At 32.6% G+C, this 11,951-nt stretch overlaps 1 pseudogene; it reads right to left on the bottom strand.

Annotated features, from left to right (window-relative positions):
* Positions 1–6,614: 6,614 nt before the first annotated feature.
* LOC120197094 lies at positions 6,615–10,611 on the bottom strand (annotated as a pseudogene).
* Between the last annotated feature and the right edge of the window lie 1,340 nt (positions 10,612–11,951).

The raw sequence follows: 11,951 nt of genomic DNA, 5'->3' as shown, positions 1-11,951 counted from the left end.
GCACAAACGTAACACGCAAGATTCCCTAAGGTTGCCTAAAATTACGGTGTAATATTCTGAAGCATTATAATTATTATTCTTTAAATTTATCTAGATTATATCATATTTTGAGCTCCGATTTTATACAAATATTTTACTATGTTTACACATCGATTTTGTTTAGTGTGAATGTTTCAAAGCTCCACACGAGCCCTGACTCCTTGAAGAGACAATCATACATGATGGTTCTTTAACACCACGTCCTTAGACCAAACGATCGCCCTTCAAAGTTCAAACCAATTTCTCAAAGGCAAGAGCCTTTATTTTGTACTTTTTTTATCAGCTCAAAATCTTCGAATATCAGCAAAAGGTCGAACCTGCTACTCTCATAACCGTGAATTCTTTCTAATACTCTGATGACACACTCGATCACTGGAAGACTGTTGGAAATATGGACTGCAAAATAACACCGTTAGCACTGACATGAAAAATAAATAATAATTTAAAAGAAACAGATTGATAAACCGTGTCGTGATAAAACCACAACCTTAGAAACAAATTATCCCCGATGTGTGTAATCGCTGCAGTAGGCGGACCGTTCCCCCGAGGTTAACACGACTCTCCAAGAATTCGTTCACCTGAAAACTAGAGTGAACTTGGTAGTATTGCTCTTCTCTCAACTCAAACAACACTCAAAAGATATGAGTATTTCAAAGCAAATGTTTGCTTGGGATATATCAAAATGAATGAAATTGCTCACTATTTATAGGCTGAATAGTGAGGGCAAAATTATCATTTCCAATACTAGTGGAATAACCTAATTTGAGCATTATCATTATCAAAATTGAGCATTATCAAGAAATGACAATTTTGAGCATATTTATAATGCTAGTTGAATGATCATTATATTTATCAACATTGAGCATTATCAAGAAATGACAATTTTGAGCATATTTACAATGCTAGTTGAATGAGCATTATCCAATACTCAATTGAGCATTATCAACATTACCCTACTAATACGAAAGAATTATTTCGTAAAGATGAGAGCAATGAAGTTAGAACATGAGAAGAGCAATAGCGAGATTAGTTGCTTAAGCACTAGTGAACGTATCTGGAACTAGTACATAATGATGATGAACAATCCTTCTCTTATATAAGTGAAACTAGTCTTGAACTTTCTAAGATGGGGGTAAACTCATAACACACAACTAACCCCTTCATCCACCAAAGTCCTCGATGTGTCTACAAAGAGTATATACAAAAGCGTATATATGTTTAGCCCTTTTTCCTCAGGATTCTAATAAGTATACTAGAAAAATGGCCCAATGTTTTTCATAGAAGGTGGCTAATCCTTCTCACTTACGTGGGTTATTTTATCAAGTTTATCTCAACATAAACCACTCAAACTGAGCTATGAAATAATTAAGAGCTTTTATAATAGCTCAACCACATAAAGGGTATGGTGACTTTCTTCAAGTTCATTAAAAATGAACCACCCAAACTCTGGGATAAGAAATCATTAAGAATAAATATTCAACCTCATAATTCGGTGAATTCAATATGTCCTTCTCACTAGGAACTCCCATTCTCTTGGGTTTGAATTCATTAAGAGTTTAAGAAAACTCATCCTCTCAAGTGGTAAGTTCATCTAGTCTTTCGCGATTAGAAATACCCACTCAACTCTGGGTTATGAACTTATTAAGAATAAATATTCAACCAAAATCGGTAAATTCATCAAATCTTTCTCACTAAGACCACCCAAAGCATGGGCTATGAATTTATTAAGAGCAATTAAGCTTATCCTGGGCATGCACATTATTCATCATAGGGATAGGCAGTAGGAATGTGCACTATGAGTCTTTCTAGGTTTCGTTTGACCACATGGAACTTAGATAACTAAGTTGGGTATCCACCATGAATTCCTCAACCAATGGGCTTTAGACACATCCCCCTCGACGAATCTAAGACCAGCTTCCTACTTAACCCTTGGTAAGTGGATCTGCCGGGTTCCTTTCCGACTTCACATACTCTAAAGAGAGCACTCCATTCTTTATTAAGTGTCTAACTGATTCATGTCTTATGCGAATGTGTATTTTCTTACCATTGTAAGCTTGGTTTTTAGCCACACATATTACAGCTTGTGAATCACACAATAAAGAAATCGGAGGAGTCGGTCTTCCCCACAATGGAATATCTGCTAACAAGCTTCTGAGCCACTCGGCTTCTTGCCCAGCTAGGTCAAGAGCTATAAACTCTAACTCCATGGTAGAAATAGCAATACAAGACTGCTTTAATGATTTCCACGAGATTGCAGCTCCACCTAAAGTAAAAACATACCCGCTCGTGGAGCTTACCTCATCATTATCAGAAACCCAGTTGGCATCACAATATCCTTCCAGTACCGCAGGAAAGCCAACAAACTCAAGTTTCCAATCCAAAGTACCCTTAAGATACTTCAGTAAGCGTTTAAGAGCAATCCAGTGTTCACTACTTGGATTATGAGTATATCTACTCAGTCTACTCACAGCATAAGCAATATCAGGTCGAGTATAGTTCATTAAGAACATTAAGCTTCCGATTAATTTAGCATATTCAGTTTGGAAAACACTACTTCCTTTATTCTTAAAGAGATGTATGTTAGGTCACAAGGAGTTTGAACAGGGACGACATCAAAACTGTCAAATTTCTTTAGCACTTTCTCTATATAATGTGTTTGATTTAAAGAAAATCCATTTTCAGTTTTGATAACTTTGACTCCTAAAATTACATCGACTTCTCCCAAATCTGTCATCTCAAACTTTGTGGTCAAGAAATTTTTTACGTTGTTAATGGACTCAATGTTATAACTGAAAATCAACATGTCATCAACATATAGCTTATGATGACACATTTAGTGCCAAACATCTTCAAATACACACAAACATCCGAACCATTCACAACAAAACCAAAACTAAGAATATTTTTATGGAATTTCTCATACCACTGTTTAGGAGCCTACTTAAGCCCATAAAGTGACTTTTTAAGTCTACAGACTTTGCCTTCCATACCAGGTCCTTTAAAACCTAGTGACTGCTCCATATAAATCTCCTCATCTAAATCCTCATTCAAAAATGCAGTCTTAACATCCATTTGATGTACCAACAACTTATGAATAGAGGCTAGCGCAAATAATGCACGAATAGTTGAGATTTTCGTAACGGGAGAGTATGTATCAAAGTAATCTAAACCAAACCTTTGAGTGAACCCTTTGACGACTAACCTTACCTTGTACCACTAAATCAAACCATCTAGCCTCAGTTTCTTCCGGAAGACCCATTTATTGCAGATTGGTTTAAATCCCTTAGGCAAGTCAAATAATTCCAAAGTATGATTAGACATTATCGATTCTAGTTCATCATTAATAGCGCTTTTCCAGAAACTTGCATCGATAGATCTTATAGCTTCTTCAAAAGTTTTAGGATCCTCATCTAACAGAAAAATTTCAGCTATAGGATCTGAAATGGAGTCTAAATCATTTATCTCAGAAATAAAGGAAGTAATAAAGTCTGGTCCAAAAGAGGTTCCAACTCTTTGCCTTTTACTTCCTCTAGGCTCAAAAATAATTTGTTCAGAAGACCTAGCAGGATTACTAGAAGAAGTTGATGAAATATATTCTATTTGTCTCGGTTCCTTTAAAGGAAAAGTATTTTCAAAGAAAACAACATCTCTTGACTCACAAATAGAATAATCTTGTAAAAACATGAATTTGTATGCAACACTATTCGTAGCACACCCTATAAACACTGCATCAACGGTTTTAGGTCCGATGATGGACTTCTTAAAGTCGGCAAACCCACTTTGTCCAGACACACCTACACTTTCAGGTATTGTAAATTAGGAGTGTATCATTTCCACAATTCATATAGGGTATAATCTAATTTCTTATGAGGAGCTCGGTCCAAGATATGAGTTGCCGATAGAATGGTTTCCCCCACATATTATATGATAACCCTGAACTTATTAGTAAAGAATTCATCATCTCTTTTAAAGTTCTATTTTTCCTTTCGACTATACCATTTTGTTGAGGAAAATAGGGGGCTGAAGTTTCATGAATGATGTCATTATTTTCACAAATATCTTTTAAGAAATTAGTTCCATATTCACCACCTCTATCAGATCTAACCCATTTGATTCTCTTATCTAACTGATTTTCAACTTCTTCCTTATAAATAAGAAAGAAATTTTCAGCTTCATTATAGTTCTTAGGAGGTAAACTTTTGTATATCTTGAATAATCATCTACAAACGGTATATAGAAGTGTTTTCCTCCTTTACTTTCAGTGTTTCTAAAATCTGTTAGATCAGTATGAATGAGTTCTAACAGCTCAGTCTTTCTATTAGAAATAGTCTTAAAGTGAGATCTAGTATGCTTAGCTTATACACAAATCTCACATTTGTTAAAGCTAGTTGTGTCTAGTTTAGGCAGAACATTCATATTCATCAATTTCTTTAAAGCATGAATATTCACGTGTCCTAATCTAGCATGCCACATATCAATGGATTCAACAATTTAAGTAGAAGTGATAGCTTTATTTTCATTAAATTGAGTTTCTATGACAAATAAACCATTGCTTAAAAACCCTTTCCCAACATAATCACCATTTTAGGAAAGTATAAGTTTATCTGCCTCAAAAACTAACTTAATGCCTGCCTTATTCAGAAGCCCACCACTTATCAAATTTCTACGCAAGGCATGTACATACAGAACATTATTTAAAGCCAGAGTTTTACCAGAAGTCAGCTTGAGTAAAACCTTGCCTTTGCCTAGCACTTCAGAGCTGTTAGAGTTCCTCATGTACACACGTTCACCTGTGTTCCCATCCTCGAATTCAGTGAAAAACTCCTTCCTTGCGCAGAATGCTTCGAAGCGCCAGTGTCAACTACCCATTCCGAACTATTTTCCACCAGATTAACTTCTGAGACCACCGCAGCAATGATTTCATCATCTTCTTCTACAACATGCATTTGCGCTTGTTGTCATTCTGGCGGTCTGAGTGGTGTTTGCATTGGTAAGCTTTGTGGCCGGCTAAACCACAAACATAGCACTTGAATGTCTTTCCTTTAGGTTTGGCCTTTCTGACTTCTTGAAGTTGGTAGCCTTCTGAGGTTTTGTCTTCTTATCTTGATCCCCTCGTTTCTTGAATCTAGACTCAACCAAGTTAGCTTTAAAAGATAAATTACTCAGAGAATTAGTAACCTTATCTTTTAAACAATTGGCTTCTTCAATCTTCATATGGCCCACCAACTCTTCAAGTAAAATTTCTCTCTTCTTATGCTTAAGAGAATTGCGATAGTCGGATCAGGACTTGGGCAGCTTCTCAATGAGAATATTGGCTTGCAATACCTCACATATTTGCATCCCTTCGGCAATGATGTTAGCGACTAAGTTCTCATAGTCATGGACTTGATCCATTATCGGCTTGTCGTCTGTCATCTGGAATTTAAGCCATTCACCGACAACGTACTTTTTGATCCCGCATTGTCCGCACCATACTTTTTCTCTAGAGTTTCCCATATTGCCTTGGCGCTCCTTTCTCTAAGGAACATATCAAATAATTTATTTGACATGTGACTGAGCAGATGTCCTCGCACCGTTTTGTTGTCTTTCTCGTATTTCTCGTAGGTAGAGAGTGCATGACTGCAGTTGCTAAGGCATCATCATTCAGGACCGTATACGCATCATTACCGGTAGCTGGGGTTGGCGGCATGATAGCTGGTGGCTTGAGCAGCATGTAGTCAAGATCAAGCTGCTCGAAGAATATCAGGATTCTTTGGGACCATCTTCTATAATTCTTTCCATCAAGTGCATCAAGCTTGGTAAAATCGAGAATCAGTTTGCTCAAAGATGTTGTCATGGTTGCAGTATAAAGGAATTCGTTTCTAAATTGTTGGAAATATGGACTGCAAAATAACACCGTTAGCACTGACAGGAAAAATAAATATTAATTTAAAAGAAACATATTGATAAACCGTGTCGTGATAAAACCACTGCCTTAGAAACGAAATCGCCCCGATGTTTATAATCGCTACAGTAGGTGGACCGTTCCCCGAGGTTAACACGACTCTCCAAGAATTCGTACACCCGAAAACTGGAGTGAACTTGGTGGTATTGCTCTTCTCTCAACTCAAACAACACTCAACTCAAACAACAATCAACTCAAACAACACTCAAAAGATAGGAGTATTTCAAAGCATATGTTTGCTTGAGATATATCAAAATGAATGAAATTGCTCACTATTTATAGGCTAAATAGTGAGGGCAAAATTGTCATTTCCAATACTAATGGAATAACCTAATTTGAGCATTATCATTATCAAAATTGAGCATTATCAAGAAATGACAATTTTGAGCATATTTACAATGCTAGTTGAATGAGCATTATCATTATCAAAATTGAGCATTATCAAGAAATGACAATTTTGAGCATATTTACAATGCTAGTTGAATGAGCATTATCTTTATCAACATTGAGCATTATCAAGAAATGACAATTTTGAGCATATTTACAATGCTAGTTGAATGAGCATTATCCGATACTCAATTGAGCATTATCAACATACTCTAATTCACTCTTAGAAATTCTAAGAACACTCTTAGAAATTCTAATTGTTCTTACTAAAATTTCGACCCAACTTACATGAATTATCAATAACAAAAGTACTAACCATACAATAAACAATTAGAAACAAATAATAAACATTAAAAGGCAAAACAAACTTAAAATATTTATTAGAATCTCATTCTTCTGTCACCTCTCAAAAGCATCTCCTTATGTGATCTTACTCCTTCCATCTTCAACATTTGAAACAAGAAATCGTTCCAAGTATCAATCGGACCAGGCAAGCACCAATGCACACAATCGTTGTACAATGTCACGTTTTCATGTGCCCAATGTCCGTATCGGCTCGGATGACCGTCCGGTCTCAACAACGACGCTTGCGTCGTATCCATTAACCGATACTTCTTCCCTTTCTTTCTACCTTCTCTTTCGGCGGTTTTGAATTCCTCGATTTGAATCATATAAAACTCCATGTTATCACCATCCAATGCGGTCTCGTTGCTTCGGAACGGCTTCGTTCTCACACAATTCCCACCTTTGTTCCACAATCCATTCTCGAAGTGTGGTGGTGCGAATGTTCTTAAAATCGTTATGCCTTTGTAGTTTTCCAAGTTGTTAATAGCTTTAAAAGCGGCCTGAAAGCCTTTCGATACCCATAGAACTTGGTAAAGTCCGTGACATTTTCAATAAGACAGTAATGGCAACCCACGATCCGATGATTTTCGTAGAAAACCGACGGACGATAAAACCAATGGCCACCGGAGATGATTAAGTAGTTGAATTCTTCGATCTGGGTTGTCCATCGTTCGTCGAATTCGTCGAGATAGAGATTAAAAAGTCCGGTCTGCGTCGGACCGCTGTTGTCCTCTCTTTCTTCTGATTTCACCAAATGTGGTGTCCAAAAGTATGCAACGGTGAAATTGTAAGTCACGTATTTCCATTGTTTGAATCTCTCGTCTGGTGTTTGCGAAACATCTATTGGATATTCAACCTGAAACAATAACTTATTATTTAATAATAATTTCATTTAAGTTTAATAATATAAATATTAAAAAAATATTATTCCAATATTGTATTAGTCTTTAATAGCAAAAGATTTTTAGTGGTTTAAACCTTATCCAGTTATCCAGTAAGTACTGGGAAGAGTCGATGATGAATAACAAAGCAACCTATGGTGTGGATCAAAGCAAAACATTATCGGATACAGATAGAATTTAGACCAAATAATTTAATGTTTTGGCGACAAAACATATTAAAAATCTATGAGCAAGTTTATACCAGACAAACGAGCCCATGTTACCTATAACTGTATGCAAATACGTCAACTTCAATAATAATACTAATAATAATAATACTAATACTAATAATAATAATAATAATAATAATAATAATAATAATAATAATAATAATAATAATATTATTATTATTATTATTATTATTATTATTATTATTAATCCAACAGACTGAAAGGAGAATTAACAAATAAAATTTATAGTTCAGTTTACCATTAGAATTTAACTAACCTTAGATTTTGAATGACTGAGAGACGAAATCTAACAGAGAATTCTTCAATTGTATATAATTAATTTATAAAATATTTCAATTAAAATGTATATAGAATTTATTTTATAAATTTGAAAACTTATTTTTATTCGGTTTTTTGCTTTTTTTTTAATAATTATTAAATTATTTTGTGACCACTGGCCATGATGGGAATCGTTTTGTAGTGATAATTATTCAAAAGCAAATATTTAATCATTCAATATCAAACCTAGCGTATTCATGTCATTAAAGAAACATCTCCATTCTTATTATTTTCTTTATCCTATCATTTTTATTTTTGATATAATTTTTATATCTAATTTATTAATCGATTAATTAAATTAAATATTTTAAATATTAATTATAAATCTATTCTTTAAATTTAATGTACTATATTCATTCTATCATAATTTATTTTATACAAAAAATGATAATTAGTATTTCATTTTTGGAATTTTAATTAAATTTATTCACATAATAAAAGAAATCTTATCAAATCTTTATTATTTATTATTATTTTTTTAAAATAGAAAAATGTTTAAAAATATTACATCGTGGAAGGAATATGATAGATTTTAGTGCCATCAAGTATCAAATTCGCCATTTTTGTTAACATAAGTAAAACTTGACATAAAAATACAATTAGATGAAATGTCTACATTTAGATAGCAGCCAGCATCTTAATAATTATTAGAGATGAAGACAATAAAATTATTTTAAAAATTCCATCATTGTTTTTAAATAACTTCATTTTAGTCTTACTACATTTTATTAAAAAAATGAATTTTCGATTTTTCAATTTATAGTGTCATTATCTTTTATTTTCGTGGCACAAATACAATATAAATATATATAAATTAATATATTATATTTGCATAACATTTTATTTCTAAAAAAGTAATTAATATTAAAATGAATATAAATCAAATTGTCTTAATTATTAGCTTGTTCACCTTTTTTCTTCTTTTGGCATTATGTTTTTGTTAGTATCTAGCTGAATAATTTTAAAGAATATGATTTTTTCCCTGTATGAATAGTTTGAAATTATTATAATATTATAAAACCCAATATTTTCAGCTTTTTATTTTATTTTCGAGCTGTCATATCTTTACATAAAACTTATGATGCTTTTTAATTATGCGAACTAATAATTGAACTGGGTTGCTAAAGATTCCACCCCCTAATTTCACCTAAGCTTTGATTTTACATATTGGCTTAGGTAAACTAACATTGCTACTTACTAAAATTGATTGGATACATGTTTTAGGACCACCTAAAATATAAAAAAAATCATAAATATATATATATTTGATGCATCAACTCTAATATTAAATCTAAGGATAGAATTTCAACAACTATATGTTAATCATTTTAGCAATTTTGCTTCACAAGCATACATGCAAATATGTGCAAGCAGGAAAATTAGAGCTAAATATCGTATTTTTAATTCAATAATAATACATGAAGATTTAAAATCATTATAAACAAAAAACCCATTACAATTCCTTTAATTAATTTTTTTATCAACTTATATGAAGCAATAGTGTATGTATATTGTTTGTCCGGGGTTTATTTTCCGTGCAATAATATTACCGCAGTAGTGGACCCAACCTTTGTTTAGGCATATAAATATCTATCTTAAAATTCAATTTTTTATTATTATTTATTTTATTGGTTGTGTTTATCCTAATATTTGATTTGTATCAATCCATCTACAAATTACTTTTTTTTTAAGAATTCACGAACTATATTGGTTTGTATACTAACACTCAAACGTATTTTTGAATTTATCTCTATATTTCGTAATTATTTCTTTTTAAATAAAGTGATTATAAAGTTTATAAGTTTAAATCCATAATATGTAATTATCACATATGTTGAGTGAAGTAGTAAAAAATATATAGATGGAAAACAAATGTGACTTACTCTTGAAAGGAGGCATATCAAGGACTGCATCTGGTTTCTACCCACAGAGTCACCCACAAAGGCCAAAGATTTTCCCCTAACGACTTCCAGGAACTGAGCTGGGTTCATAACAGGGAGCTCACACCCATCAGGTTTCCATTTCCATTTCATGAACTCCGTGTCGGGCCTTCCGTATTTCATGCAATTCTGATGCTCGTGTATCGCCCAACACGTCGTGTTGGTGTAGTACGGCGCGTTGTGATTCGGTACCCATTCGCCTGAGAATATGTCACAGTCCTCTCCTTCGGATATCCTTATCGAAGAACGGAGTTCGGCTTCTCGGGAGTCGTATGCGGTGGCGGGCGAGGGCTTGGGGGATGAAGCCTTTAAGAGGTACAGAGGATACCCTAGGAGAGGGTAAAATGCAGGGATTATTGTGAGGAAAACTAAGGTGACAAAGATTACTATTAGGACAATTTTAGCTGTTTTTGGTTGTCCTTGGCTTCTCCCAAAGGCCTCCATTGCATGAAGCTTCGTTTTGAAAGAGGAGATGAGTAGCTAGAAAGAGACCTTGCCAATGTATTTAAAGTTGTGGCATGTTCAAAATAATAATGCCTTTTTTTTTATGTATGATCATATATGCATGGTTTTGCCCTTATGTTTGAGAAACTGTTGTACAAGAAATTATTATTATAATATCACCATAATTAACTTTCTCATGATATAGTTGTGCCTAACTAAAAAGTTAGAACAAAATTAATGTGTATTTAAATACGTTCAAAATTTTCTTAAAACGTACACATATTTTGTAAATATAGCTGTTCAAACTCAAGATCTTTAGGGAGAAAACAATCTCGTTTTATTATTGAGGTTACTTTATGGGTTCAAATAATAACATTCTTTGGTTAACTAAACATAAGAGAATGAATTAACTAAATTAAATTTTGAATTTACATTTTGACGTATTAAACATAATTATTAATTTGAATAAAAGAAATTAGTACACACTATCATAACAAAATTGGATGAGACACTGATTGTTACACTTGTGGCCGAGGGTCATAGTTACAAAAAGTAGATTAAAGTTTGCGGGCGACCCATAGTAATAAAGGCAGTAAATCATTGGTTTTGTTATTGTTTATTTAATTAACTATGAATTATTGGTCATTTTTATGAAAATAATGAAAACAACCCTTTAACTACTAAATTATTTTATGACATAAGTCACCAAATTAAGTCTGATTTAAATATCCACTGTTTGATCTCCATCATTCATTAGAGAACAATTTAAAATTAAAAAAGAAAAAAAAACTTGTAGTAATTAAACTGTACCCAACTTGGAATTTTTGCTAGAAATCTAAATTTATTATTGAATTTTTTAAAGTTTAGGTTTGGAATAGTACGGGTGGATATATAAAATTATCGGCTAAACTATAACAATAGTCGTTGATGTTTGTATAAGTTTTTTTATTTAATCATTAAAGTAACAAAAGTTATAATATGGTCATTAATGTTATCAAAATATAACAAAATGATCACTTCGTTAATAGCTCCCATTTATGTTGATGATATAACATCTTAAATAAAATTAATATCTAATTTAAGAAAATAGAAAAGCATTTTTTTTAAGAAAATGGCTTTTGATAGTTCTTTTCCTCGGAACATTGTTTTCTCTTTCTTTTACTTTGATCCAACCAAAACTCATATATACATACATATATATATAGATTTGCGATACGGTTTTTAATTTTCTTATTCTTTCAAAATATTTTATCAAATTTGAACCTTGTACTCCTAAACCTTGTAGAATATGTCTATGTATATTTAATTTCTGTTTTATATATATTTTTAAGTTAATCCTTTGATTTTGTATGATTTCATTATTCCTTTAATTTGTCCTTCATTTTAAGTCTAATTTGTTTGA

This window comes from Hibiscus syriacus, unplaced genomic scaffold, assembly GCF_006381635.1.
Source record: "Hibiscus syriacus cultivar Baekdansim isolate YM2019G1 unplaced genomic scaffold, ASM638163v2 tig00117046_pilon, whole genome shotgun sequence".
Lineage (NCBI taxonomy): Eukaryota > Viridiplantae > Streptophyta > Magnoliopsida > Malvales > Malvaceae > Hibiscus > Hibiscus syriacus.
This window is presented reverse-complemented; position numbering and strand designations above follow the sequence as displayed.